The following is a 27,997-nucleotide window of genomic DNA, read 5'->3' as shown; positions in this document are numbered from 1 at the left end:
TGAAATTCAAAACTGGGCAAAAGGCTCTATGGCGATGCTGAATGGTGGTTGCCTTTGTGCGGAGAGAATTGACTGGAAGGAAGTTCACGGGAGCCAGCGAGAGTGCAGGAGCTGAGCCCGACGGTGCTTGCAGATGTACACTTGTGGCAAGTCCCCAGACCACACATGTAGTATTTGAACACTTTATTGTATTTAAGTTAGCTTCAAAACAAAGAAAAAGAAAGTAAGAAATGCATGTTTTCTTAAGATAGGGACCCGTGTGTTAGTGAGTAAAGCACTGGCTAAGAGATCATTAGGAAAAGGACATTTTCCAGCTGGATCCAGCATCCCGACTACAAATGGAGGTGTTATTCCCTCTCACAAAGATCAGTGACAACCGCCACTCCATGTTCCAGTTCTGATGAGGCCAGTGAGAAATACTGACCCCTCCACGGCCCAATGTCCCCTGCCTACCACCCCCTTATCTCAGAGCAGACATTCCGGGCAGTCCGGCTGGAACTTGACAAGTGTCCTTTCCTGACACAGGACACTCAGCCAGAGAGCCCTTCCTGGTTACTCTGTGCAAGGTTAATTGCTGGTCCCCTGGCAATAATTACACCCACGGTCGGAACATGATGCAAAGCAACAAATTTCAACATCACAGAGAGGAGAGGGCAGGGGATTCACAAAGTCTTCCAAACAAAGTTCTTGGTCCTGGAACTTTATGGCACATGGCTGTGGCAGTCTGCAGCAAGCACCGAATCCGTAGGTGCCAGACACCAAAGACCTGAAGGTCAGTTATTTTCTGCTCAGCCCCAGGCCATGGCTGCCACGACGATCTATCTATGGGACTCTGAAACTTCTCAGTTCTGGGCATGACCTCCTGTCGCTGGAGATGGCAGCGTCTCGTCATTTCAGGAGACATTTCAGGGTTGGGGGGTTAAAATAACTCTAGCTTCTCCCCTTCTCTGCCAACTACTAGGGGGAAAAATGTCCACAATTATTAGTAGCCATGGTAGTCGTTAATATCTGTTTAGATTTGCCTCAGAATAATCTGGATGTGGCTTCATTTTGATGAAGTTATAGTTAATCACAAGATTGGCCATGAATTAATCATTTATGCTATATGGGTATATAGAGTCTCACAAGACCATGCTCTCTACTTTTGCCTTTGAAATTTTCCATATTAACAAGTTTTTTAAAATGCTATTGGTTCCCTAGATTGTTAACATGTAATAAGCAATTTACTAAGCTTGGAGACATAAGAAACAAAAGCACACATTTTTAAAAAGATTTTTATATATGTGATAAAAGCTCAACTTCCTCGCAGGGCAAAGTGATAGCTGCACAGATACTAGGAAGGGATGTCTTCAAGGACTAGTGGGGTTTGGCCAAGAAGTGACTGGGGCTCCCTGGTGTGTATCCACACTGCCAATGACAGGGAGCCATGGAGATGTCCCCCCAAAGGTGGGGCAATTACTTCCCCCAAGCATATGAACAAATTCCTGTATTGCCAGGTCACCGGCACTTCAAAGTTCCCAGTGGTGGCCACCTGCTTGCTTGCCCCTGATCTTTAGTTATCTCTTCTCTTTATTTGGCCAGTATTTACTGGAAGTGTGCTATATGCTAGACTCTGATTTAGGTCCTAGGGTTTTCAAGGGGGAACAAGGCAAACAGACCTGCCCTCAAAGAGCTTCCTCCTAAGACAAGAGGATGCCAAGCGCATATTTGCACAAATACTTATTTAACTGATGTGTTACCTGCTATAAAGAAGTAAGCTACAAGGATGCGTTATAAGGCCACCTATTTATTCTGTGAAACCCCCCTGCCCCATGAAATATTTAGTTGTTCTTTTGAGAACAAAGTGAACTTTGTAAACATAATAAGCTACAAAGTTCTAAATGAAATAAATTTTAGTGAGCGCCCCTGGGCTGATAGGTCTATGCTAGCATGCTACCCAAAGGAAAAGAACTCTGGCTCTATTTCCACTCCTTTGTACTGTGACTCAGCCAGCATCCTGGACCAGACAGGTGGGCTCCTTCCTTTCCTCTAGGATTTTCATCTGAATCCACCAAGTACTTGGAGTTTTTCTTCGTTGGGGAAAAAACGTCTTAGAAGACCAGCCCTAGTAGGGGCCTGTCTTCCAATGCAGGCTTCTTCTCAACAAAATAGTATAATAACTCTACATTATTCACATAAGTACCTGAATGCCTCCAGTGATGGGGAGCTCATTATCTCTCTAGGAAGTCTGTTTCCTGTTCTTGAGGTTCTAATAGTTAGAAAGCTCTCTTCTTCTGTTTGCTTAGCTTCCACCTTGGTCCTGTCCTCTATTCCAATGGAAAAGCCTCCACCCTTTTGAAGCAAGTTATTGTCTCTCACCAGCTCTTCATTTTTAGGGATTTATAATATATGCATTTGCAAGTGGGGTGGATGGTAGGTCAGGGTGTCATCTGTGAGCCCTGCTAATCATCACAGGCACAAACAATTCAACCTCAGTCTTCACATCCCGGCACCAGGTGCCCATCAAGTCTTGGCCTTTTATCACCTTTCCTACATTGGCTTCTGTTTCCCAGCTCCATGGAATTATTGTTCAACACCGGGTCACACTGCAAACCATTGTGCCGAGAGGATCACTATTGTCATGAAGAGATGGTGTGGTGTTATATATAAAAGCATTCAAGCTTGAGCCACACTGCCAAGGTGTGAATCTTGAAAGTCCTACTACCCAGCCGTGTGACACTTAGGCGAGCTGCTTACCCGCTCTGAACACTGAGTCCCTTCATCTTTAAAATAGAAATAATAACACAAACTGAGTTAGAGGGTTGTCATGAGGACAAAGTGGAACAAAGCACAATGAAGTGCTCAGGAGGCAGTGCCTATTACCTGGCAATGGCTCAAGAAATATGAGTTGCAATTATAATGAGCCATCTTTTAGACACTTACTGTATACCAGGAACTTTTCATATACCCTCTGTAATTTTTTCAACTTCTCCATAAAATAAGTATTTTTTGTTCCTGTCTCAGGTTAGAAAATTTATATGTAAGGCTCAGAAAGAGAGAGAGAGAGAGAGAGGTCTTAGGACTTGCTGTTTCTTTAGATGAGGCAGCTTATATTTTCTCCCAAAGGCCAGGGTGATATTTCTGGTCCCACACTCTTTTCCAGAACATTGCCATGCTCCCCAAAGAGATGGACTATATCCCATCCTCTTGAACCTCAGCAGACTTCTGTGGCTGCTCATTCAAGAGGAGAAGGTTTCTGCTTAGGCTTTCTGTCTCTTGAGATACTCACTAATAAAACCCAGCTGCCATATTGTAAGGAAGCCCAAGCCACACAGTGTGGTCACAGGTAGGTGTTTTGGCCAATGGCCTCCGTTAAGGCACGAGCCAACAGCCAGCATCAACCATCAGACATGTGAAGGAGTGAGTCATCTGGTGATCCCAACCCCCAGCCTTCAAGCCACCCCAGCTGATACCGAGTGGGGCAGAGACAGGCCGTCCTCACCAAGCCCTGCCCACATTGCATATCTGTGAGCGAAATAGGTGTTGCTCTTTTAAGGCACTAAATTGTCAGGTTTGCTCCAAAGCCATCGACATCTAGAACATGAGATGTCAAACCATTCAGCAAAGATGCTGTGTAATTCAATCTTTAAACGACAGCTATGCAAGGTGAGCATCCTTGTGTTATAGATGTAGAGGAGGACTTGAAGGTAAAATGGCTTGACCAGAGTCACATGGCAAGAAAGCAGAGAAGCCAGAGTCTCTACCCAGGTCTCTGGTTGCTGAATCCACATGCTTTGTATGAGGAACACCTACCTTAGACAAGGGAGGGAAGAATCAAAATAATTTAGCAGCTGTCAGAGCTATGGCACCTAAAAGACAATCCCTCAAACTGATTAAGTATACTTGGACACTTCACTTTGTTAAGACGTATTTTCCCAAATAAGAATTCAGTATCTTGCATCTTGCAAAGGGTCCCCCCACAATGGGACTCATTCATGTCCTGCTTCCCACTGCTGTATTCCTTGGAGAGGCCCAAGATTGTGGGAATGGGCTGTGTTGAGTGTGGGAAGAAGTTTGTTTGGAAGCCTAGGATTTTATGGGAATTCCTTCCTCCCTGGGAATAAATGATGGCTCACACTGAGCCGCTGATATACAAGCTGATTAACCTAGATTGAGGTTTATGATGGGAAAATTCAAACACAGAATTTCCTCCAACTCACCCCCTCCGTTGAACCCTGACCACAACCCCAAATACTATCAAGAAACACCCTCACAAGAGAAAGTCTTATTGAAGAATTCACTAACAATTATTGAGAACTTCCACGTGCCCCAATTTAACCTAATCCTGTCAATCTTGGGTGACCTGTATTGTCATTATGCCCAACAGACAGATGAGAAAACTGAGTTTCAAAAAGGTAAGTGATTTGACCCAGGTCAAAGAGCTATAAAGTGAGATTTGAACATGGTTCTCTCTGATTGGAAAGCTGCTGCTCTTTATAACCACAGTGCTGGCTCCCTGTAGGTCAGGAGGAAAGGGAACTCCAGGTGGAAGATGTTGCCTGAGCCAAAGCAAGAAGACATAAAGTCAAGACATACCTGACTTTACAACTCTATAGATTAAGAAACGTGATAATAGGGGCACCTGGGTGCCCAGTGGTTGAGTGTCTGCCTTTGGCTCAGGGTGTGATCCCGAGTCCTGGGATCAAGTCCCACATCGGGCTCCCTGCATGGAGCCTGCTTCTCCCTTTGCCTGTGTCTCTGCCTCTCTCTCTCTCTCTCCCTGTGTGTGACTATCATAAATAAATTTAAAAAAAATTTTTTTTAAAAGAAACATGATAATAATGATGTCAACCACATTCATTATGAAGTGACTACTTTCATCTGGGAGGAACCCAAGAATCATTCATAGGGAGGATTGTCACTTGAGTCTTGAAGAGTCAGCCCAGGCTGCTATACAAAATAGTGTAGATCAAGTGGCTTCAACAACACACATTTGTTTCTTGAAGTTCGGCAAATTGGTAAGTCCAAGATCAAGATGCTGGCAAGTGAAGAACTTAGTGAAGACCCTCTTCTTGGCTTGGCTACCTTCTTGCTGAGTCTTCACATGGTCTTTCTTGGGTGCATGTGTGTGGAGAGAGAGCAATCTCTGCCTTCTTCTCATAAGGATACAAGTCCCATCTTAAGTGTCCTACCCTCATATCTCATCTAAACCTAAATACCCACACACACACACCTCAATACCATCACCTTAGATGTTAGGGCTTCAAAATACAAATTGAGGGTGGGGGGAGGACCCAATTTTCAACTCATTGCAGAGACCAGGTCAGATGCCACTGCATAAGAAGCTGTAATGATCAATATTAGTATATTGACTATATAAGTCTACTGAGCATAGCATCCTATTGATAATATATTGATGGATAAAATTAATATTATTCGTGTAGGTGCATTCACAAGGATCCTTTCGGTTGGAAATGATAGAATCTTCACAAACTAGCTTAAGAAACAAATGGATTCACTGATTCAGGTACTGGGAAAAGAAGTGGACACAGATTCAAGCAATATGAGCCGATCTCAAACCCTTTCTACCTCTTTTCATCTCTGCATTGGCTTCATTCTCAAGTGCTTTAGTTGTTTTCCTTGAGGGCACAGCACTGCCCGGGTCAGCTTCAGGCTGACATCACCCCAGGCCTCAAGGGCTAAACGAAAATCCTTTTACCTCTAGCATCTAGATGCTTGGTGCCAGGGAAGAATCTGATTGGTTAGACTTTGGTTTTCATGCCCCGCCCCTGCTCCCCCCACACACCCTTCAGCCAATCATCGAGCCCTGGAAATGAGAAACTGATTGGTCAGATCTGGGTCACACGCTTCTCCTCCTCACCTATAATGCCCAAAAAAATAGCCTCCCTCCTAAGGCAGGTGTGAGAGCATCAAATGAGTTGAAATTTTTGAGCATTTGGTCAGGTGCTTGGAAAATATTAAGCATGCAATAAATGTTAGTCATCTGTATGACTCCTTTTATTCCCTCAGGAGAGCTCAAGCTTCTCAGCTACTGAGACCAGGCCTCGTGTACCCGTACGATTGGCAAAACTACCACTTGTGCAGCACCAACATCTTTCCTGCCTTGTATGAACACTGTGGAAAATGGTGCATAGTTTGGTCCTCATTTTAGAAGGGAGGAAACTGGGAGGCTCAGCATCAGGTCCAGGGCCAAGAGCAGTGGTTGCTGATCAATATGCAGCTCTTGAAAGAATATTTCTGGCAGAAGAGGAAACAGAGTCAGAGAGCATAGGGACCTGCCCACATCTTGTCACTATCAGCACGAGGATCTGAATCCAAGACACTGATTCTCAGTGTCCTGAATCCAGGACCCTGGATCCCGGGGGCCCATTGCACCACCTTGATTTGAAACTCTGATTTATTGACTGCTTCCTGAATGCCAGCCCTCCACCCCCCACCCCGGGCTAAGCCTCTCTCCTTGCAAAACCAACAGGGCAAGATAGAACTAGGAAGTGGCAGACGCAGAATTAGGATATAGGGACTGTCAGACTCTGAAGCCCATACTCCAAATCTCTGTGCCCGGCTGCCTTGAGCTCAGACTAAACTTGCCAAAGGGTTTCAAGGATGCTGCTTTGTGCCAGCCTGGGAGGATATATTGGGCTCACTTTAGCACCAGCGAGAACTGGGATTCAATGTGAATTTGGCACTTGTGAGTCACATGATCTTGGGTTAACCTCTACGAGCCCTGTTTTTTTTCTCCAGGGTATGGGTGCTGAGAGTGCATGTAACTCACAGCCCAGGGTCCTTGAAAATATTTAGAGAATGACTGTTAGGTTGCTCTTGTTCTTGTCGCCTTAAAGGTTGGGACTTCAGGGACAATTGGCTGAGCAATGAAAGAGTATTGCCACCAGGGGGCAGCAGAGCTCCAGGAGAAGCTGCAGGCCTTGGGTGCCCCCCCCCCGCCCCCGCACCCAATTCTGGCCACACCCCTTTGGGGGGGGCTCAATAATTAATCAGTTTTGCATGTCCCTAGTTTGGTCAGAAAAGGAAATTGCAGGTGTATCGTGCTTGAAGCAGGGCCAGTTTTTTAAGAGACTCAGACTTCTGGAATCAGGGAAAGGTGGCTGTTTGTCTTTGGATCAAGTTATTAACCTTGCTAAGCTCCCTCATCTTGAAAACATAGATAATGACAGTAACTACCCCCCACTGCACTATTGTAAAAAATGAAACGAAATAATCTCAAGTAAAGCACTTCGGGGAAAGAGAAAGGATCCAGAAATAATAAATAGTCATTAAAAACAAATCAGCACAAACTGTAGTTAACAATACTGTATTGTAGTGTTTTAGAGGCGCTAAGAGAGTAGAGCTTAAAAGTCCTCATCACACACACACACACACACACACACACACAACTGTAACTGTGTGAGGTAATGGATGGTAACTAAACTTACCATGGTTATTATTTCATGATTATATGTAGTGCACCTGAAACTAATACAGTGTTGGATGCCAATTAATCTCAGTAAAACTCAATAATAATTATATCCATAAAAATAAAAATAAAAAAGCACACCATGAAAATTTTGATTTAAAAGTTTTTGGACTTAAAAAGTATTTGTTTACACTAAAATTATTGGAACATAGAAGCAAAGGTCTATGCACAAGGATGTTCACTGCAGTGTTGTTTATAATACTGGCAACATCGGAAAAGTTACAAGTCTAACAAGAGAGGGAAAACCAATCAAGAGGAATTAAGTACACTAGAGTGAATTCATATGAAGGGCGCTAAGCAACCTTTAAACGTTATCCAACATGAGTAGCCTTGGTCTTAACACTGATGGGAAGAGAGCACAGCAATATCCTATTGATTAAAAAAAAAGAAAGAAAAAGTCATTGTTTTGAACCAGCAAGTGTAGTACAATCCCATGCATGCAAAATTACACATGTGCATGCACATGTATATGAATTCTTAAGGAGTTGTGTAGGAAATTTATTAGATATAAACAGTGGTTACTTTTGCCTAGTGCGATTCAGAGGTCACTTTTAGGCTTTTATTTGGAAAAAAAATTCAACAACATGAAGAGGCAACCTATAGAATGAGACAAAGTATTTGCGACCCATATATCTAAGAAGGGCTAATATCCAAAATATAGAAAAACTCATACAACTCAATACAGACAAATACATAATCCAGTTTAAAAATGGGCAGAGGACTTAAACAGTTTTTTCAAAAGAAACCTACAGGGACCAACAGGTCCATAAGAAGGTGCTCACCGTTACTCATGATCATGGAATTGCAAATCAAAACCAGTGATGCATCACTTCATACCTGTTAGGATAGCTGTTATCAAAAAGATAAAGGGAAACAGATATTGGCCAGGAAGTGGACAAAAGAGAACCCTTATGCCATCCTGGTGGAGATGGAAATGACGCAGCCACTATGGAAAACAGTATCGAGCTTCCTCAAAAATTAAAAACAGAATTGCCCTATGATCCAGCAATCCCACTTCTGGGTATATATTTGAAGGGAATTAAATCAAGAGACAGCTGCACCCCCATGTTCACTGCAGCATTACTCACAATTGCCAAGAAAATGAAACAACCCAAGAACCCAAGTGTTGTCCATTAACAAATGAATGAATAAAGGAAAAGTATTTGCATACAATGGAACATGATTCAGCCATTAAAAAAAAGAAGGAAATTCTGCTATTAGCAACAACATGGATGGACCTAGAGGACATTATGCTAAATGAAATAAGTCAGAGAAAAAACCAGATAGGGTATGATCTCACTTATAAATGGACTCTAAAAACAGTCAAACTCACAGAAGCAGAGAGTAGAGTGGTGGTTATTAGGGTCTGGGGTGTGGGGAAAATGGGGAAATGTTGGGCAAGGGGCATAAATTTCCAATTGTAAGATGAGGAAGTGCTGGAGAGCCAACATACAGCAGGGTGGCTATAGTTAACAATACTGTATTGCATACTTCAAAGTTGCTAAGTGAGTAGATTTTAAATGTTCTCACCACACACAGACACATACACAATGTAATTCCATGAGGTGGTGGAGATGTTAACTAACTCAGTCGTGGTAATCGTTTTGCAGTATATGCATGTATGACCTCTTTTTATTATACACTTTATATTAAACTTACACAATGTTGTATGTCAATTACTTGCAATACAGTAAAAAAAAAAAAAATCAAATTTGACAGAGAAGTTGCAGGTGTCATATGACAAATGCCCACAATGCTTTTGGCCAGATTCAGCATTGCCAACTTTTTGCCACATTTCCTTTATCTGGATCTATAATTATACCTACGCCTATATCTGTACACCCATATGCTTACTGTATTCCTATATACGTAATTGCTACGAGTGCAATTTTCATGGAACTTTTGAAGGTTGTAGGCATCAGGGTGCTTTACACCTTACACCTTTCCACTCCTGCCTGCATTGCACCTGTTTCCATTTGTCAGTGGAAAGACCCTCGGGCCACTTGAGATTAAGGCCTAGAAGTCTTCTTATAATGACCTTTTCTGACAGATTGAGGTAGGATGTAGAAGAAAACACCACTATCCCCATTCCCACCAGGAGACCAAGGGCAAAGTCTCCATGACCACTTTAGAGGGCAGTGTGTTGAGTATATAGGTGCGCCCCTACATCCCAGCCCTTCCACGCCTGGGTTGCTTCCTGGAGAAACTCACTGGCATGTGCCCCAGGAAACATGGCCATGAATGTTGTTCACACATAATACGCATGACGGCTCCAAACAAGAAACTGCTCAAAAGCCCAGCAACACTGGGTTAGAGAAACAGGGGCATATCCATACAATGTGAAGCCGTGCACAAAGAAAACAGGTGTCGTCTGATCACCTGCCACCACACCAGGGGACCTCACAGATGGCGTGTTGCAGGGAAGAAGCCAGACCCAAGAAACTCATGGTGCCTTATTCCATGCACATGAAGTATGAAAGCAAAAGAAGCACCCTTAAGTAAGTGCCCCTATTGGCTGGGGACACTTTTACATAGGAGTTCAAGCTCTAAAGAGAAGAAAATGATTACCAACCAAAAGCCAGAGTAGTCATCACTTGTCAGGGAAGATGGGGTACTGGGGGAAATTTGGGGTGCTGTATCCTGAGTGCTGTTCACACAGGTGTTCACTTGGTAAGCATCAGCCAAGCTGTGTATATCCAATGAGGTTATGTTTCACAGAATGAGCACAAAGGCAAAGCCAGTTATGAAAGGCTGAAAGCACCCCAAGGAGCCTCAGAAAGCACCCAGCAGATAGGGCTTTCCCGCTAATCGCCAGCTGTCAGAGACAGGACTTCTGACTTCCTTTAAGTTAATTCAATCAGCCACCTGGAGAACGCAGTGTGCTCCAGGGCAGGGCAAGGTGCTAAAGCTGCACGAATGAGGAAGACACAAGCTCTGTCCTCAAGGAGCTTAACATCTGGAGGGACAAGTCAGCAGAAAGGCACAGTATGTCACCCGAGGACACTTATGATGGGGCAAGTTCAAAGGGCTGGAACGCTCACTACCTTGCAGAAGAGGCACCGGGAGTGGGAACAGAAGAGCCAGTGCTGTGAATGCCGGGATAGAGAAAACTGAACATGCTGCAGGCAGGGAGAATGGAATGTACCATGTCCCCAGGCAGGGAGGGCAGGTCATGTGATGAGGCTGGATCCCCCAAGCTGTGGACTGTAGTAGTGGAGGAGTGACATGAGAGATGAAGGTGCAGGGGACAGGCCCAGAGCAGGAAGGGCTCAATGCAAAGGCAATGGGGAGCCATGGCAGGATATAGAGCAATGGGGTGTCAGATTGATTAGGGAGCAAGAGGGAGCTGGTGGGGTGATTCAGAGGAGAGATGAAGGAGGCCCGGTCTAGAGCCACGAGAGTAGAGGTGGAGGCAGGGGATATGGCAGAGGAAGCCAGTCCTGAACATAGTTCCTATCCAGGATGGGAGGCAGGTTGAGAGTTGACACATTGACAGACTCCGCACAAGCGCAGTGGGGGAGCTCTCCTGCTGCTCCGTGGACTACACTTGGAGTAGCAGCAAGGCTCTGCAAGACCTGGGGCGGGCTGTGCGAGGTATCCCAAAGGTGTGTCCCATACAACCAAACTCGATTCACACCCCTGGTTCTGTCTACCAGCTCCTGGCCTTGGTCGTCTCACTGCCAAGTTCATCTTCTGCGTTCTCACCAGTAATGGGGGTGAAAAGCACAGATCTCACTGGGGCTGCTCTGGCCGTTAAGCAAGACCATCAGGACTTGACCAACAGGAGCTCTGGTGTTTGTTTCATCTGCTCAAAATGCCCAATCCCCGGCTGCTTCCCGGCGGTCCCAGTGGCTCCACCAGGGTTGATGAATGGGAGACAGCTTTGAGCTTTTCTTGTTAAGAAGAGATATAGAATACGTTCCCCCCACCCCACCACCACTTTTTTTTTTCTTTTTTTAAAGTAGGCGCCACGTGGAGCCCAACACAGGGCTCGAACTCGTAACCCTGAGATCATGCCCTGAGCTGGAATCAGATGCTTCACTGACTTAGACACTCAGGAGCCCCTGAGAAATAATACATTTTTAATGTGAAAGATAACAGCACTTGCTGCCATTTGTTGAGCTTTTATTAACATGCTCTTTTACTTTTTTTTTTTTTTAATCTCCTTTAATCATTCCAAATCCTCATGATGAGGTCTCTGCTTTATCATCTTGTTTGGCAGTTGAACCAACCAAGGCTCAGAGGATGATCTTGTTTTGCCCAAGGTCACAAAGCAGAGGGAGCAGCAGAGCCTGCATTCCAGGCTGGGCTCCCCCCATTCCCGAGCAGGTGCAAGGACCTCTAATGCATCTCCTGAGAACCCCTGAAATGCGTAAAAGGAAAATGAACCCTACCCGGGGACAACCCCGGGTGACAGTTTGCTGTATTTTCCCACCTGTGTCTTTGTATAGATATTTTCCACCTGTGTCTTTGTATAGATATTTTTTTAAATTAATTTGGTAGCATGCTGTGTATTCAGCCTTACTGAATATGACTGGAGTTTTTTATGTTATAAAAATACTTGGTTTCTATTTCAAGTCAAAGAATACACAAAAATATACAGGTGAAAGAGAAAACTCACTGTTCCTTAATCACCCCCACCCTCAGATGTCCTCATTGGCTTACTCCTGTGTATCTTTCTCTCCATTTGCCAAACAGGTGTTTACACCTGTTCTGTTCCAGACCCTGCCCTTGACTTTGGGATCAAAGATGTGTAAGGAAGGTAAGAATCACAGGGCCCTTGCCTATCAGGCCTTGCCAAGGGGGGAGGGTTAGACAAGGCTACAACATGCCCTTAAACCCAGAAACATGGAGTAAGTGTAGCAAGGATAAAAATGAAACAAAAGGAGCACCTGGGTGGCTTAGTCAGCTAAGCACCTGCTTTAGGCTCGGGTCATGATCCTGGGGTCCTGGGATCGAGCCCCACATTGGGCTCCCTGCTCGGCAGGGAGCCTGCTTCTTGCTCTCCCTCTGCCTGTTGATCCCTCTGCTCGTGCTCTCTCTCTGTCAAAATAAATTTTAAAAAAATATTTTTTAAAAGGGAGAGAGAAAAATAAATAAAATGAATATGTCTTGCACTATAGCTAAGAGGGAGCCCGTTGGCAAATCCAGAGTATCCGGAGAAGGTGAAAGGAAAATAAGGTCCTCATGGGGGGGCAGACTCAGGAACCAGCTCAAGATTCAATCAATCATCAGTTCATCCCCACCGAGAATGTTCGGATCACACACTGAACCTTGGGAACGAGATCTTAGCCTAGAGCAGCAATTCTGGGGTTTTTTTTTTGGGGGGGGGGCGGGAATCCCACCACTACCCCTGCCACCCTGGGAGACATTTGGCTGGACATGTTTTTGGTTCTCACAAATGAGGGTGAGAGGGTGTTAGTGCTGACATCCGGCGAGCGGAGGCCATGGGCGCAGCTCAGCATCCTACCGCGCACAGGACAGTCCTCGTACAGAGAATGAACTGGTCCAAAATGCTGAGAGTGTCCAGACAGAGAAACCTGAGTCTGGAGAGGTAGGTTAGGAGGCAAAGCGATGGTGCTCCCAAGAGCGGATGTCTAGGATCAGATCCAAGCTGGGCCAGGTTATGGGCTACGTTGTTGCCAAGACATCTTTTTTTTTTTTTTTTAAGACTTTTATTTATTTATTTGAGAGACAACCAGCACGAGCAGAGGGAGAGAGAGAGGAAGAAGCAGACTCTGCTGGGATCATGACCTGACCTGAAGCCAGATGCTTAACTGACTGAGCTACCCAGGTGCCCTGTCACTAAAGCATCCTGAGAAAACCTTCACTTCTTTAAATCTGTTTCCCACTCTATACCATGGGAGACAATACCTGTACCTATTTCCTAGGCTTGCAGGAAGAAGGAACTACATGGAGAAGCACTTAGTGCCTAGCACACAGTAGGCACTTGATAAATGATAGGGGTTAAAGAAAAAAAAAGTAGAAGTTAATGGACATGTAGATTGCAGAGATAAGAGTGAGATCTTCAAGTGTCCCAGAGAAGAATCTAGACATATCTCTTCTGTTTGCCCATCTGGGGACTTGAAAGCGTTTGAATGTTGACAAAATTTTACATTGAAAAGAGAATTCACCCAATTTTAAAAAGACCCTTTTCGAAACGAACAAGGGATGGTAGAAAGGGAGGTGGGTGGGGGGTGGGGGTGACTGGGTAACGGGCACTGAGGGGGGCACTTGATGGGCTGAGCACTGGGTGTTATGCTATATGTTGGCAAATTGAACTCCAATAAAAAAATAAATAAAAATTAAAAATTAAAAAAAGACCCTCTTCAACACATGCACCCCTGTTACTCCTAGGAAACTGGAGTATGGAAGGAGGGTATGAACAACAAGACAGGCATCACTTTTGCAGTTAAAGAACATGATTTGGAAACTGTCCAATTATGGGGAAAATCTTTAAATGGCAAAACAAAAAAATGCATTACAAATAAAATACAGAACAAAGATAAAATAAATAAACCTCTAAAGATGATTTACTTTATCTTTCAAAACGTCTTTTGGCCACAGCTAACGAAATCAATCTTAGAATCATTCAGTGACAACGCGCACACATATTAACTTTAATGGCTGCTTGTAACTTATTTCCAAGAAAAATAAGAAGCTATACTTCTGTGGTTTTTCTCTGCTGGGCACTGAATCCATGGCTCATTTATTCAAGCTTTGGTCATGGCAAAGTTGACTGCACTCAACTTTTTTTTTTTTTTAAGATTTTATTTTTTTATTCATGAGAGAGGCAGAGGGAGAAGCAAGCTCCCTTCCGGGAGCCCGATGCAGGACTCGATCCCAGGACCCCAGGATCACGACCTGAGCCAAAGGCAGATGCTCAACGACTGAACCACCCGGATCCCTCCAACAGCAGATTTTAAATATAGGACATTTGGAGGACTGGGGAGAAGGGGCTGTGACCACACAGAGAGTAAGGACCAGAAGTTGGAACCTACTTGTTAAGTTCTGGGCATGCGTCCTGGTTCTACCACGTAGGTGACCTTGGGTATGTTAGTTAATCTCTCCCGAACCTCAGTATCTTCTCCTATCAAAAGGGTCTATTGTCAGCCCTGGCAGGCTGTTGTGAAAGTATCAAGAGACAAGGAAAGCTGGTGAGTTCTGGAAAATGCCTAGTACCTGCTCTTGAAAGAGGTGATCACTGTTACACCTTCTACCCACTTTGCCTCCTGGGCAGGCCATTTAGGCTTCTCAGCCCCTTATCAGCCGGAATGCTGGGAACACCCAAATTAGAGCCAGTTGAGGCTTGTCTTCACCGGCAGAGCTTAAACTGGCTTTTGAGGCTTGGGATGGCTAGGTGGTTCCTGCATTCTATCTTGCTTCTGTCTTGGAAAGGGGTGGTGAGAGGCCAGATTAGCTATCTGGAGCTCTTTCTCTGCATAGGCACATACTGGAAGTTCAGAAAACAACCCAAATCAGAGTCTGATGTCAGGACCCTGAATATGTGTATCCAGGGAGAAGTCAAGAGAAACCAAAGAAACCCCGGAACATTTCCTGAGAGATGCCCGGTCCTGAAGGGCAGAGCCACTGAGAGGCTTGGGGGCATGTGGGGGGGGCGGGCAATGGCCCAGAATCTTTTTTTTTTTTTTTTTTTATGGCCCAGAATCTTAAGCAGGGTGTTACTTCTTGGGGAAGGAAGAGCATGGGTGAACACTGGCTTTTAGAGAAGCCAGGCCTCTCGGGAGAGCCATCTTGTGGTCTCCTTTAGAATTTGACTTTTGGATGGCCTGCTCACCCCACCACCCCCACCACTGCCTTTTCCTTACTCAGCAGAAAATTCTTCCCAATCTAGAATGGTAATATTACATTTATATTGAGTAGTAATTGTGTGCAACACGTTGTGCTTTCCATATATGTTATCACTTTTCCTCATTAAAACTTGCACCCTGTGCCTGGGTGGCTCAGTCATCTGCCTTTGGCTCAGGTCATGAGCCCAGGGTCCTGGGGTAGAGCCCCGCATTGGGCTCCCTGTTCTATGGGGAGCCTGCTTCTCCCTCTCTTGCTCCCCTTGCTTGTGTGCTCTCTGTCAAATAAATAAAATCTTTTTTTAGGCACCCCTAAATAAAATCTAAAAAAAAAAAAAAAAAAGTCTCTGCCCCAGAGCATGTTAATATCTTCAACGTAGAAATGAGGAAAAGTGGATTTATTCATGGTGATTGTGGGAAGCCATTATAAGGAGGGAAGGAAAAAAGGAAGCAGGAATGGAGTTTCTGGGTTATTAATTTGAATTTGGGGTGCTGGGTGGATGAAGGGGGTCCAGAGTCAGGTAGTTGGTGCCAGTGCATCACCTCTGGGCAAAAAGTACCCATTTTAGAGAAGAAGAACCAGAGATTCAAACGGAAAAAGTTCAATAAATCTGTTGCCTGATGTCATAAAAGCATCAGGGTGAGCAGGAGAGTCTTGACCTTGCAGGCCAATAATCTAACCCAATGATACAATTAAATAGCTAATCTCTCTAATCTCTAGAAGCCTTTTGGAGTCGGGACTATATAAATAAATCCAAGTATCCCCTTCTGATCTCCATGCAAACAAATGGGATTAGCACATCAAAGGCGAGGTTCTTTGTACTATCAGGAGTTCTGCCCCAAGGTGAGAGGTGGGCCAGAAGGAAGATTCAGGAATTTAAAAATTGTTCACTGGCTGATTCCTTGGGTTTTGCTCCTTACTGGCTGTGTGACCGGGGACAAGTTAACTAACTTCTCTGTGCCTTAGGTTTCTCCTCTTGTAAAATGCAATAATAACACCTACCTTATAAACTTGTCATGAGGATGAAATTAAGATGACCGTATGTAGGGGGCGGTTAGCACGTGCCAGACCCTGTTCCAGGTTCACTTCTTAACCAGTCTCACGATGACCTGTGCATTCAGTGAGTTATTACATAGGGCGGTAGACTATGACATCATGATGAAGACGATGGCTTGAAGGATGTGGAATCCATCTAGCCACCTGGGAAACAGACATTGAGTAAAATGACAAAAATAGTAAATATCAGAATACTCTGTACTGTTGGTCGATGAAGGCTCGGATTTCTGAATGCAGGGACCAAAAGAGAAAGTGGGAAGGTGAACCCTCTATTTTTGGTAAAATTGTGGGCCAATACGTCTCACATCGCTATTAGGTAGTTGTTTTTACAAGAAATGAAACCGATGTGTAATATCTAGATATGCATCTAGGTTTGAGAGTCAACCAGATACATCTGTAGGTGTACACACACGTATGTACAGCTCTGTAATTACGTACCTCAGCGTGCGCGCGCGCGTATATATATTGATTTCTTAAACCCTGTTCAATTGCTCTTATCATTTTGTGCTTCGAGAACAAGTTTGCCAGGAGGCACATTCTGTAGAAACCTGTTGCTGGAATGGCTTCATTTTGGGCGTCACAGTCTCTTTGAAGACCACCCCCTGCCCCCACCACCAGAAGGCCTATTATTCTGCTCCCAGGAAAATGCTCATTCTCAGAGCCCAGAAGACAGGTGGCCTCCCATTCACCAAGAATTCAGACTCCTCTCCCTGCCCCCACAAACCCATCCATTGATCCCCTCAGTGGCTCTCAGGTGAGCGGCTCATGCTTACAGTTAGGAATTCATTTTTTTCCTCAGTAAGTATTCATTGAGCACGTACTATGTGCCAGACAGAGAGTGGGTGCTAGGGTGCTGGGGCCCCAATGCTGCGACATCAGAGGTTCACCTGCTAGCATCCAGTACTCTCTTTGCTCTACTGCCCTTCTCATCTATCTCTGGCCTTCCTTGTGAAAATAGCTACAAAGATCAAAGAATAAATAACATCTCGGGGAGACACTGCTGACTCCGAAGGCTTTCCTCGCACACGACCTGACCTGTGGCAAGCCTGTGGGCCAGTAGGTCCTGCTTTTATCTTTGTTTCACAAAAAGAACACAGAAACTCAGAGAAGGTAAGATGAATGACAGGTTTATCTGCAAGCAGAGGAGACAAAATTCTGACCCCAGGGGCTGGGTTTTTGACAGCAGAGATCACATGAGAGCTTATCAGCAAGTGGGTCAGACCAGAGTTTGAATTCGGACCCCGGCGGGTGCTGTGCAAACTTAGATGGGTTACACTCACCTGTATGAACGCTGTGAGCCTGTATTTCCTTATGAAAGTGAATAATAACAGTTGAGACTGGCTCATTAATTAAAACAACTAAAACAGGGCAGCCCCGGTGGCACAGCGGTTTAGTGCCGCCTGCAGCCCAGTGTGTGATCCTGGAGACCTGGGATCGAGTCTCACGTCAGGCTCCCTGCATGGTGCCTGCTTCTCCCTCTGCCTGTGTCTCTGCCCTCTCTCTCTAGCTGTGTCTCTATGAATAAATAAATAAAATCTTTAAAAAAAAAACACAACTAAAACAGTAAGAAGAGGAATACTATCCACTAGCACTAGGTGTGGTGCAATTGTCATCCCATTTATAAATGGGACTTTAGCATAATCCAAGGCACAGAGCACTCAAGACAGGACAGCAAAATTAATGAGGCAACAATTTCCCTTCTTTGATGTTTTTGTTTTTCATCAGTATGGGAAGTTTGGGCTGAATGTTTGACAATTCCTCTAACACGCCCCTTGGACCGAAAGCCCCACTGTCATGGGAGGTTTTTATTTATTTTTTTATTTTTTTTATTTTTTTTATTTTTTAAATGTTTATTTATTTATGATAGTCACATAGAGATAGAGAGAGAGGCAGAGACACAGGCAGAGGGAGAAGCAGGCTCCATGCACCGGGAGCCCGACATGGGATTCGATCCCGGGTCTCCAGGATCGCGCCCTGGGCCAAAGGCAGGCGCCAAACCGCTGCGCCACCCAGGGATCCCATGGGAGGTTTTTAATTAGGGAAATTGCTCTCTTTTGGGGGGATCCTGGCGTTGTTTGGCCTTATCTGAAACAGGACCAGTCTCACCACCCCCTGGACACAGCGTGGACACTTTCCTGAATTAAAACGAGTGCTCAAGTCTGGGTAAAACGGAACCTGATGCCAACTCACCAAAGCTCAACTCCATTAGCTACAGAAAATTGTATTTATTTTATAACACAGGTGCATTTTAAGGTATGGGGTGAGGCCCCCCAAAAGTCATAACGCTAAAAAGGTCTTTGTCCAAGGTTATGATCATTAGTGGAACTGGTGGCTGGGCACGGGGAGTTCATTGTATATGGGTGTTTCAGACTTTTCAAAAAATTTTAAAGGGCCCTTTTCCCCCAAATCACATTTTCTCCCGATTCATTTTTCTATGAGACCTTGTTTTGTTTTGTCTTTTAAGATTTTATTTCTTTATTCATGAGAAACACAGAAGAGAGGTAGAGACATAGGCAGAGGGAGAAGCAGGCTCCCCAGGGGATGGCCAATGCGGGACTCGATCCCAGGACCTCGGGATCGCAACCTGAGCCAAAGGTAGGCACTTAACCACTGAGCCACCCAGGCACCCAATGGAGTTTGATGTATTTCATATTCTAGTGAGTCTATTCCTCCACTCGTTAGACTCCACAGAAGCTTGGGTTTGAGATCAGAGAAGACGAGAATGGATAAACAAATATTTGTTTTCTCCTCTTTTAAATTCCGGAACGCACGAGGTGGTAAACGAATAAATCCGTAGATTTTTGGCAGGACGGGCCCCCAGAAGCAACTCCTAGCTCCAGCAGTCTCTTACTTTGTTTTTCTAAGACTCTGGGGCTGCTGTCCCCAGTCAGTGAGTAACAAAGCCATCCCACCCTTGTTTTCAAAGATTGGTGGTTGCATTTCAATGTCGAGGAAGGTCTCTCTGCACAGGCTGGGACTCCCGACCCAGTGGCGTCGCCTGTGCTCACAAAGAGAAGAGATCATTAGCCCTAATTAAGTCCTTCTCAGGGGACAGACTGGGATCAGAAGAAAGTCTTCACTCCTCTCCTTATTAAGAAAAAGGGAACAACGAAGGGAGAAAGGTCTCTTTGGACATTCTCCTTTGGGAAGGTGAACCTGGGAAGGTCAGTTCAGTGAAATGTGTCATAAACCTTAAAAAAAAAAAAAAAAAAAAAAAACTTGTATCTCACCTCCTACCCTCCCACCTCTTGGAATTGATCCTGGAGGAATCCCTGAGGTGGAACTGCCAAGATGAAGCTTACTGGGGTTTCAAGAGGGAAAATTCATGAATTAACTCGCCAAGTAAATACCTATTCGTAGGAATATCACGGTGAAATAAAAAGCAGCATTTTGCCAGGCTTTGCAATGATGGAGGGAGAGGGGTGTTGCGGGTGTGGACTTGGGAAAAAAATGTTTTTAATAGTCTAAAGAAATAGTTTTGGGGCCCCTGGGTAGCTCAGAGGTTGAGCATCTACCTTCGGCTCAGAATGTGCAGATCCTGGGATCGGGGTCCTGGGATCAAGTCCTGCATCAGGCTCCCCACAGGGAAACTGCTTCTCCCTCTGCCTGTGTGTCTGCCTCTCTCTGTGTGTATCTCAGGAATAAATAAATAAAAACTTAAAAAAAATAGTTTTGATTGCAAAGCAATAATATCTTTACTAAAAATAAACTATGCCAGGCTTGTACTAAGCACTTACTGATGCATTATTTTGTTAAATCTTCTTTTATTTTCAGATTAAAAAGAAAGATCCTGAATTACATTTTAATGACAACAAGCAGGGAAGTTATCAGTCAGGTGGTCAGAGTGTTCTGATTTTGATCTGAGCCCTTCCCCTGATTATCTTTTGTTGTGAGATGTCACCTCCAATGTCATCTCCTGGAGGCCCTCCTGTAAGATTGGCCCCTCCCTGTCACTCTCCTGTGTTTATGTTCTGCATAGCACTTATCACAATTTGTGTTTATCACGTGCATTTTCCACTTGGTGTTTTACTCTCCCTGCCCCCTTAGCAATGTGAGCACTGACCTTGACCATCCTGTTCAGGTCTGCAAGTCCTGAGCAACCATACATAGTGTAGAATGTGATGAAGAGTCAGCTTATTAACTGTTGTAGAATAAATAAGTGGATGAGGGGCACCTGGGTGGCTCAGGGGTTGAGCGTCTGCCTTCGGCTCAGGTCCTGATCCCCAGGTCCTAGGATTGAGTCCCACATCGGGCTCCCCAGAGGGAGCCCGCTTCTCCCTCTACCTGTGTCTCTGCTTCTCTGTGTCTCTCATGAATAAATAAATAAAATCTTTGTAAAAAAAAAAAAAAAAAAAGGATGGATCCATGAATGACTGAGTATATGAGTGAGGGCAGGAAATTTGACTTCAGTGGGAAAGACCCTGTGTGCATGACTCAGCAACGCTGGACTCCCCAGACGTGGTCACCATCTACAGTGATGGTGAGAACTCGAGTGACAGATGGGCAGCATCCCAAGAGTCTAGAGGCAACGTCCCCAGACCCCTCCACCCTCTCAGCTGACCCTGACTGAGTAACGCCAGTGGAAGTGGATCTCTATCCCCAGGGAAGGACCTCTCGTGAATTCTTGGCACATGCCGCCTCCTTTGACCCTTCATGATGACTCTTGGGGACCAGTATTATCATCCCTTTTTTAACTGATAAGGAAACAGAGACCTAGAGGGGCAAAGTGTTTTGTTCCAGTTCACGGCCTGGCCAGCCTCTCAGGTAAGCGCAGGGAAGGGACAGCTTTTCCAGAACCTTCGTCTCATCTGATCCATACAACAGGACATTCACTTTCCAGCCAATTCTGGATGGAGGAGGGGTGGGGAGGCCATGAGGAGCCAAGAAAGAAGCGTCTCAGGGAGAGAGCTGTAGGAAGCTCACAGTCTATGAAATGCTCAGTGCAGATTTGCTTGAAGGGAAAATGAACAAGTGAAGGGACAAACAGAGGGAAGCTGTCAGGAGTATGGACTCAGGTGCCCAGCCTGGACTCAAACCCCATCTTTCCTGCTTCCCCATTACTGTGTCATCGTCGGCGAATGACTTTAATCTACCTCAGCCTCAGTTTCTCCAGCTGAAAAATGAAAACCAACGGCTCACTGTGGCAGTTAAATACCACAGTGCTCCCTGGTGTCCAGCACTGTCTCCAGCAGGACGTAATGTCTGAAGACCCTGGGGTGGGATGGGGGGGTCTGTGTGTTGTTGTCAGGAGCCTCCTGAGTCGCTACAAAGGAATTATTGTCATTTTTGTTATACTGTCACATTCGGAGCCTGTCTGTGCAAGATACCATCATGTAATGAGCCCAGGAATCAGGGAAATCTGGGTTCAAATCACATTGGCTGGGACTAGTTGAGAGCCCATGGGCGGCCACTGCCTCCCTTACCAGGCCTGTGTCCAGCAAGGAAGGGCGTCCCCCTGACAAAAAGTGCTGGAGCTTCCACAGCAACATTTCCAAGGTACTGAGCATGTGCATCATGGATATTGTGCTTGGTACTGGATGCAGATTTGGGCTTTATACATAAGATCTTTGCTCCACACCCTCCTCCCACCCCCCAGAATCAATCGGTCTTGACACTCCTACTGAGTATATGTTCTAAACCACCACCACCTCCACCCCCCAGCCAGGAGCTCACTGCCTTCACTCTTGTTCTTACGCTGGTTGGCGGGGAGTGGGAAGGGGGAACATTGTGGCTGCCACCACCCCCCCCAAAACAGACAGACCATACTTAGCTAAAGGCTTAACTAAAGGCTGAACCATTTCTGAAAATGGACTTTGTCCCTTATGCCAGCCACTGATCTGTCATTTCGGAGTCTGTCCCTCGGCCCAAACACCTCCCATCTTGAGATTTCAAGGGTGGGGAAGGGTGCTCAGTTTTTAAAAAGAGAGTGAACAGTGTGGATACGTCTTGATTCCCAGTCAAAACTGCATGCCCTAAACTCCTCAGGAGCCCTGAGGAGGGGTGCAGAGCTCCCACCCCACGTCCCACTTGCCTTTCATTAATCTCTGAAGACTCCAGGGTCTGTCTGAAAGGCTTGTCAAGAGCCTTGTGGGGGGCTCCAGGGGGGCCCACTTGTGCATCCCCAGCACGACAAAGGCCCTGCATTCTTACCCCATTTCCGCCCGGCCAGCACTCTCTCCTGACCCTCAGAAAAGGGACTGAACACAAACCCCTTGTGGGGGGGGGGGGGTGACATTGCAATGCCAGCCTCTGTGGCCTTCGGAGTGTCAGCAGGATCTGCCCCCGCCCCCTCCCGGCTCTCGGGCACTTCCTCCCCACTCCCATTTACTGATGTCAATTCAGAAAGGCTGGATTGTTCTCGGCCCGCCTGGCGGCAGAGCACACAATCCAAGCCTGGGAGAGAGAGGGTGTGGAATCAAGGAAGCGCCCACCACCCCGAAGACGGAAAACTCATTAAACCTCCTGCCAAAGACGCCCCCATCCGCGGGCGCCAATCCCTCCATTCAACAACAAAGCGGGGCCTGGCATTCCTGGTGAGGGAGGGGACATTCGTAGTCCTTGCTGAGCTCGTAAAATATTGAATGCTGCGCCCAAAGGAAATGGCACGGGGGTGTTTTTGAAGTCAAGAGGAAAGAACACACGATAGTTACGGGGTTCCTTGGCTATAAATGAGGGCCTTCCTTTTTTCTGTCCAAGCTCTCATGGCGGGCAGCCAATGAAGCATGGAGCTCCAATGGTGAGACCAGAGTTTGGGGCTAAATATAACAAATCTTCTAGAAGAAGCAGCTAACTGACGTGGGCAAGACACTTGACCTTGAATCTTGCCGCGAAGCTGCCGCCAAGAGCTTTGGGAATCCCACTGGGCCTGTGTGCCCATTTCAATTTCACAGGGACAGACACCAAGGCACCAGGGAGAGGAAGGGTTTCCTTGAAGCTGCCTCCCATAGCTCACACTTGGAAGATTCTGGTCTCCTAATGTACAACGTCTGCTTCGGCTTCTTCTACCCAAAGCTCTCTGTCGACTTCACTTTCTCTGTGAAGAAAAAATCAGGCAATCTTTCTGATGGGGATGGTGACCCACAGGGATGCAGGGTAGAGCAGCAGCTCTGAATTTTAAGCTGCTTTGGAACCGTGTGACTTTGGACAATTGACCTAGCTCTCCCAATTTCCCTCTTCCCATGTAGATAAGAGAACTGTCAGACCTACTTCCCAGAGTCATTGGGAAGGCTGAGTGTGGCATTGTGTGACAGGTGCACCCAACACCTAGCGTGTTCGGTCACGTGTTCAGGGCTGCCTTCACAAGGTGCCGTCAGACTGGGTGGCTTCAGCTACAGGAGTCTATCATCTCACAGCTCGGTTGACTGGAAGTCCAAGATCAAGGAATTGGCAGCATCGGTTTCTTCTGAGGCCTCTCTCCTTGGCTACCAGATGCCCACTTTCTTGTGTCCTCATGTGCTAGTGTCCTCACGTCTTGCTGTCTGTGTTCTAATCTCTTCGAACGAGAACAGTAACCTTACTGGAGTAGGACCTGTCCCAATAACTTATTATCAGTCAGTCACCTCTTTATAGGCCCTATATAGTCACATTTATTAAAGTCCATTCTCCAAATGTAGTCACAGTCTCAGGTACTAGGGGTAGGGCTTTGACATCAAATGTTAAGGGGACACAGTTCAGCCTATAACACCCAGAAATATGTATAATTCAATAATTCTTTTTTTTTTTCAGGCAATTTCCATGCCCAGCATGGAGCCCGACTTGGGGCCCCAAACCCACAACCCTAAGGTCAAGACCTCAGCTGAAATCAAGAGGCTGGGGTTCAACCAACTGAGCCACCCAAGTGCCCCTAATTCAATAATTCTTGAGATACCCCCAAATCACAGTACCGTAAAGCTGTCACTCCGAGATGTAGTCATGCTTTTGAAATGTGATCAGAAAAGAGCTAATTTCATCCATAAATGTGGATTCTCCTAGAACAAAGATTGTCAAACTAAAATAGGCAGTATGCACCGATTTTGCTATGACCCAAAGCTGAGAATGGTCTTTACATTTTTTTTAACGGTTGGGAAAAGTCAAAAGAAGAGTAATATTTCATGTCATGTAAAAATTATATGTAATTTAAATTTAAGCATCTATAAATAAAATTTTGGGGGGATCCGGTCACATCTGTTCATTTACATGCTGTCTAATGCCCCACTTTTGCAACAGCATTATGGAGTGGTCATGTCACCAGCTATGTGATCCACAAAGCCTGAAATATGTATCATCTATCTGGACATTTGCAGAAAACGTTTGCAGACCACTGATTTAGAGACTCACCACAGGCACTAATTTAAACTTCAGGTCCTCAGGGACACCTGGATGGCTCAGGTCCTAAGGGGACACCTGGGTGGCTCAGTGGTTGAGCGTCTGCCTTTGGCTCAGGTCATGATCCCAGGGTCCTGGGATCGAGTCCCCCATCAGGGTCCCTGCAGGGAGCCTGCTTCTCCCTCTGCCTGTGTCTCTGCCTCTCTCTGTGTGTCTCTCATGAGTAAATAAATAAATAAAATCTCAAAAATAAAATTAAAAATAAAATAAAATAAAATTCAGGTCCTCAGGATTCCTGCAAAGAAATGCTGGGTCAGGGGCTTTGAACGAGCATTTTGGAATGAGCATTTTGTAGTGGGCAACCTATCTATGTAGAATGAACTGACTCACAACCCCCACTGAAATCAGACATGTCCGTCAGAAATCCAAATTATAAACCCACGAGGAGACTCACAGCTACCAAAGAAAGAAATTTCTCAGGTGCCCTGACCAAAGCATCCTCTTCTTGAAAAAAACTCATGGGGGGAGGTGGAAGCCAATTAGCAAGTTAAACGAATAGAGTTGTCCGGTAACCACGCATGGAGTCAGTCAGGTGGATGAGTTTAGACAAGATCACGGCTCACAGAGGTGAAGGCCTGGGTCATCGCCTTCACCTTGGAGATATCCCTAAGTCCAAATAATGAAGCTCTTAAGAAGTGAATTTCAATATACTTAATCAAGTATTTGATTTCCTTTGAAATCATATGTATTTCATTTTATTCACTTAAAAGCATCCATCTGAGAAGGGGTTCTTCAATTTCACCAATTTACCCAATGTGTTTACGACTTTAAAAAGGTTGGGCAGCCTGGGTGGCTCAGCGGTTTAGCGCAGCCTTCAGCCCAGGCATGATCCTGGAGACCCGGGATTGAGTCCCACATCAGGCTCCCTGCATGGAGCCTGCTTCTCCTTCTGTCTGTGTCTCTGCCTCCCTCTCTCTCTCTCTCTGTCTTTCATAAATATATAAATAAATAAAATTTAAAAAAAAATAAAAAGGTTAAGAATTTCCAGGGGCTAACATTCCTTCCCTTAAGCAGGAACCGAAGAAGAAGCAATGAGTTCCATCAGTGTGGGATCTGGTCATCATTGGATAGGACAAGGCATATAGAAAACGCCCAATAAATGCTTGCTGAACCAATAAACAAATGACCTTAATTCCATTCTTTTTTAAAAAAAAGATTTATTGGGGACATCTGGGTGGCTCAGCAGTTAGCATCTGCCTTTGGCTCAAGGTGTGATCCCAGGGTCCAGGATGGAGTCCTACATCAGGCTCCTTGCAGGGAGTCTACTTCTCCCTCTTCCTGTGTCTCTGCCTCTCTCTGTGTGTCTCTCATGAATAAAGAAATAAAATATTTAAAAAAATTTGATCTCACAACCCTGAGATCATGACCTGAACAGAAATCAGATGCTTAACCGACTGAGCCACCCGGGTGTCCCCAAATGACTTCTTGAGGAAACCTTCCCACATCCTCCTGGGATGTCCATATTACTCTTGGATTTCTCATGAACACGTTTGTCCCAGGTGGGATTGTGAATCAGTCTATTGTGCCTTTACCTGGAAACTCATGCTCTTCTTTCAGAGAAGCCCTTACAATATAGCATTCGATAAAAACCCTGGATTATCTTTTCAGAAGAATGTACATCTCTGCATTGTCAGTAAACTGCATACAACTCCAGAGCACCATGGACCCACAAAAGATAGACCCCAGAGGAAGAAAACTAATAAATATTAGGGCTAGAGGTTCAAATCTTCTTTCTTGTTCTTTCTTTTTTTTTAAAAAAAAAATTTATTTATTTGTTTGAAAGATAGAGAGAGCACAGAGGCAGAGGGAGAAGCAGATTCCCATTGAGCAGGGAGCTGTGAGATCACAACCTGAGCCAAAGGCAGACACTTAATTAACCAACTGAGCCAACCAGGTGCCCCTTTTCCTATTCTCTTCAAAGCATCTTTTGACTCGAAAAGCAGAAAAGATCAATTTTCTGTTTTTCACTCCTAAACATGACTTCCTAGAGATTACAAATACCCTACAGGGATCACCACTAGCTCCAAATGGTTTAGTTGTTTTTTGGAATCCCTTGCAGAGGGATTAAAAAAGAAAAATACGGAGGCCGGGGCTTCTTCCCCAAACCCTGATGCAGCCAGCCTGGGGTAGATCCTCCAAAAGCTCCCTAAAGTACAAGTGGCATAACAGTGTCCACATTCTGAATGCAGGTTGGCATGGCCACAAAAGGATGGGAGACACCTGTCCGATTTTTATGGCAAAAATGTTTTTAATCTCGCTCAACATTTTCATAATCCCTTTTGCTCCCTAACTTGGCCTTGTTTTTACTGAATGCCCGGTTCTCTGGTCCTGACACGAAGTCTTGACCCTGCGGGTCTTCATTTCCTTATCCCTCACCACGAGCGAGCCTGCCGACCCCCTCTGCTGCCTGACTGGCGTGAGCAGCAGCAATAAATAAAAACAGAGGCAAGAAGCTTATGTACTCTGGGCTCCTGGTTCTACTTGATGTCATTGGACACCAGTTTGCTTTTCTCCGGAGCCTGTTTCGTTTGAACTAGGCTACTGCAGTCTATAAAACTTTAATGCACGGATTTCCCATTGTTCGGGTGTCCATGGGGCACAAGCCTTCCTGTTTCATCATGGTGTGCTGACCAGGAAAGAAACTGGCTGGGAGGTCCGGGGGTGGTTGCCTTGTTTCTGGAAATGCATGTGATTCCACTCACTTTAGCAGATGGGACCTCAGACCCCATCCGCAATAAGAGCAGGCAGGCATACATGAGACTTCCCGTGTGCCAGGCCCAGGCTCTAGGCTGGATCTGTATTATCTTCCAACAACCCTATAAAGCAAGGGTCATTATCAGCCCTGTTTTAAGAGGAGGGAAGTGAAGGCTCCAGGGGCTTATGCTTTTCTCGGGGTCACGTAACCCATAAGGGCATTGGAAGCCTGGGTGTCGGGGGTGGGGTGGGGGTGAGGGGAATCATAAATATCTGATCCAAAATTCATTGCTCTCTTTTTCTAAGAAATTATGGAAGACTTAATTTCATTTTTGTTTAAAAAAGCTCTCCTTTAGTGGCTTAATTTTCTTTTTTTTTTTTAACACAAACACACATGTGTACACACACGCCATTGCTTCTTTGATGTTTCCTACGCTGGGAGCGTGTTTCTGGAGTAGAACTGGTAGGGATTGAGTGTGCCTCCTGGATGGGGTTTTTATGGAAACACAAAGGTTATTGACCTCAAACACAAATTGGCTCTGCCCTCTGGAGTTCGCCCAGCGGCCCGTCTCCCCTGGAGTTTTGTTCTCTCTCCTTAGCTAC

This window comes from Vulpes lagopus, chromosome 14, assembly GCF_018345385.1.
Source record: "Vulpes lagopus strain Blue_001 chromosome 14, ASM1834538v1, whole genome shotgun sequence".
Lineage (NCBI taxonomy): Eukaryota > Metazoa > Chordata > Mammalia > Carnivora > Canidae > Vulpes > Vulpes lagopus.
Note: the sequence above shows the minus strand (reverse complement) of the source record.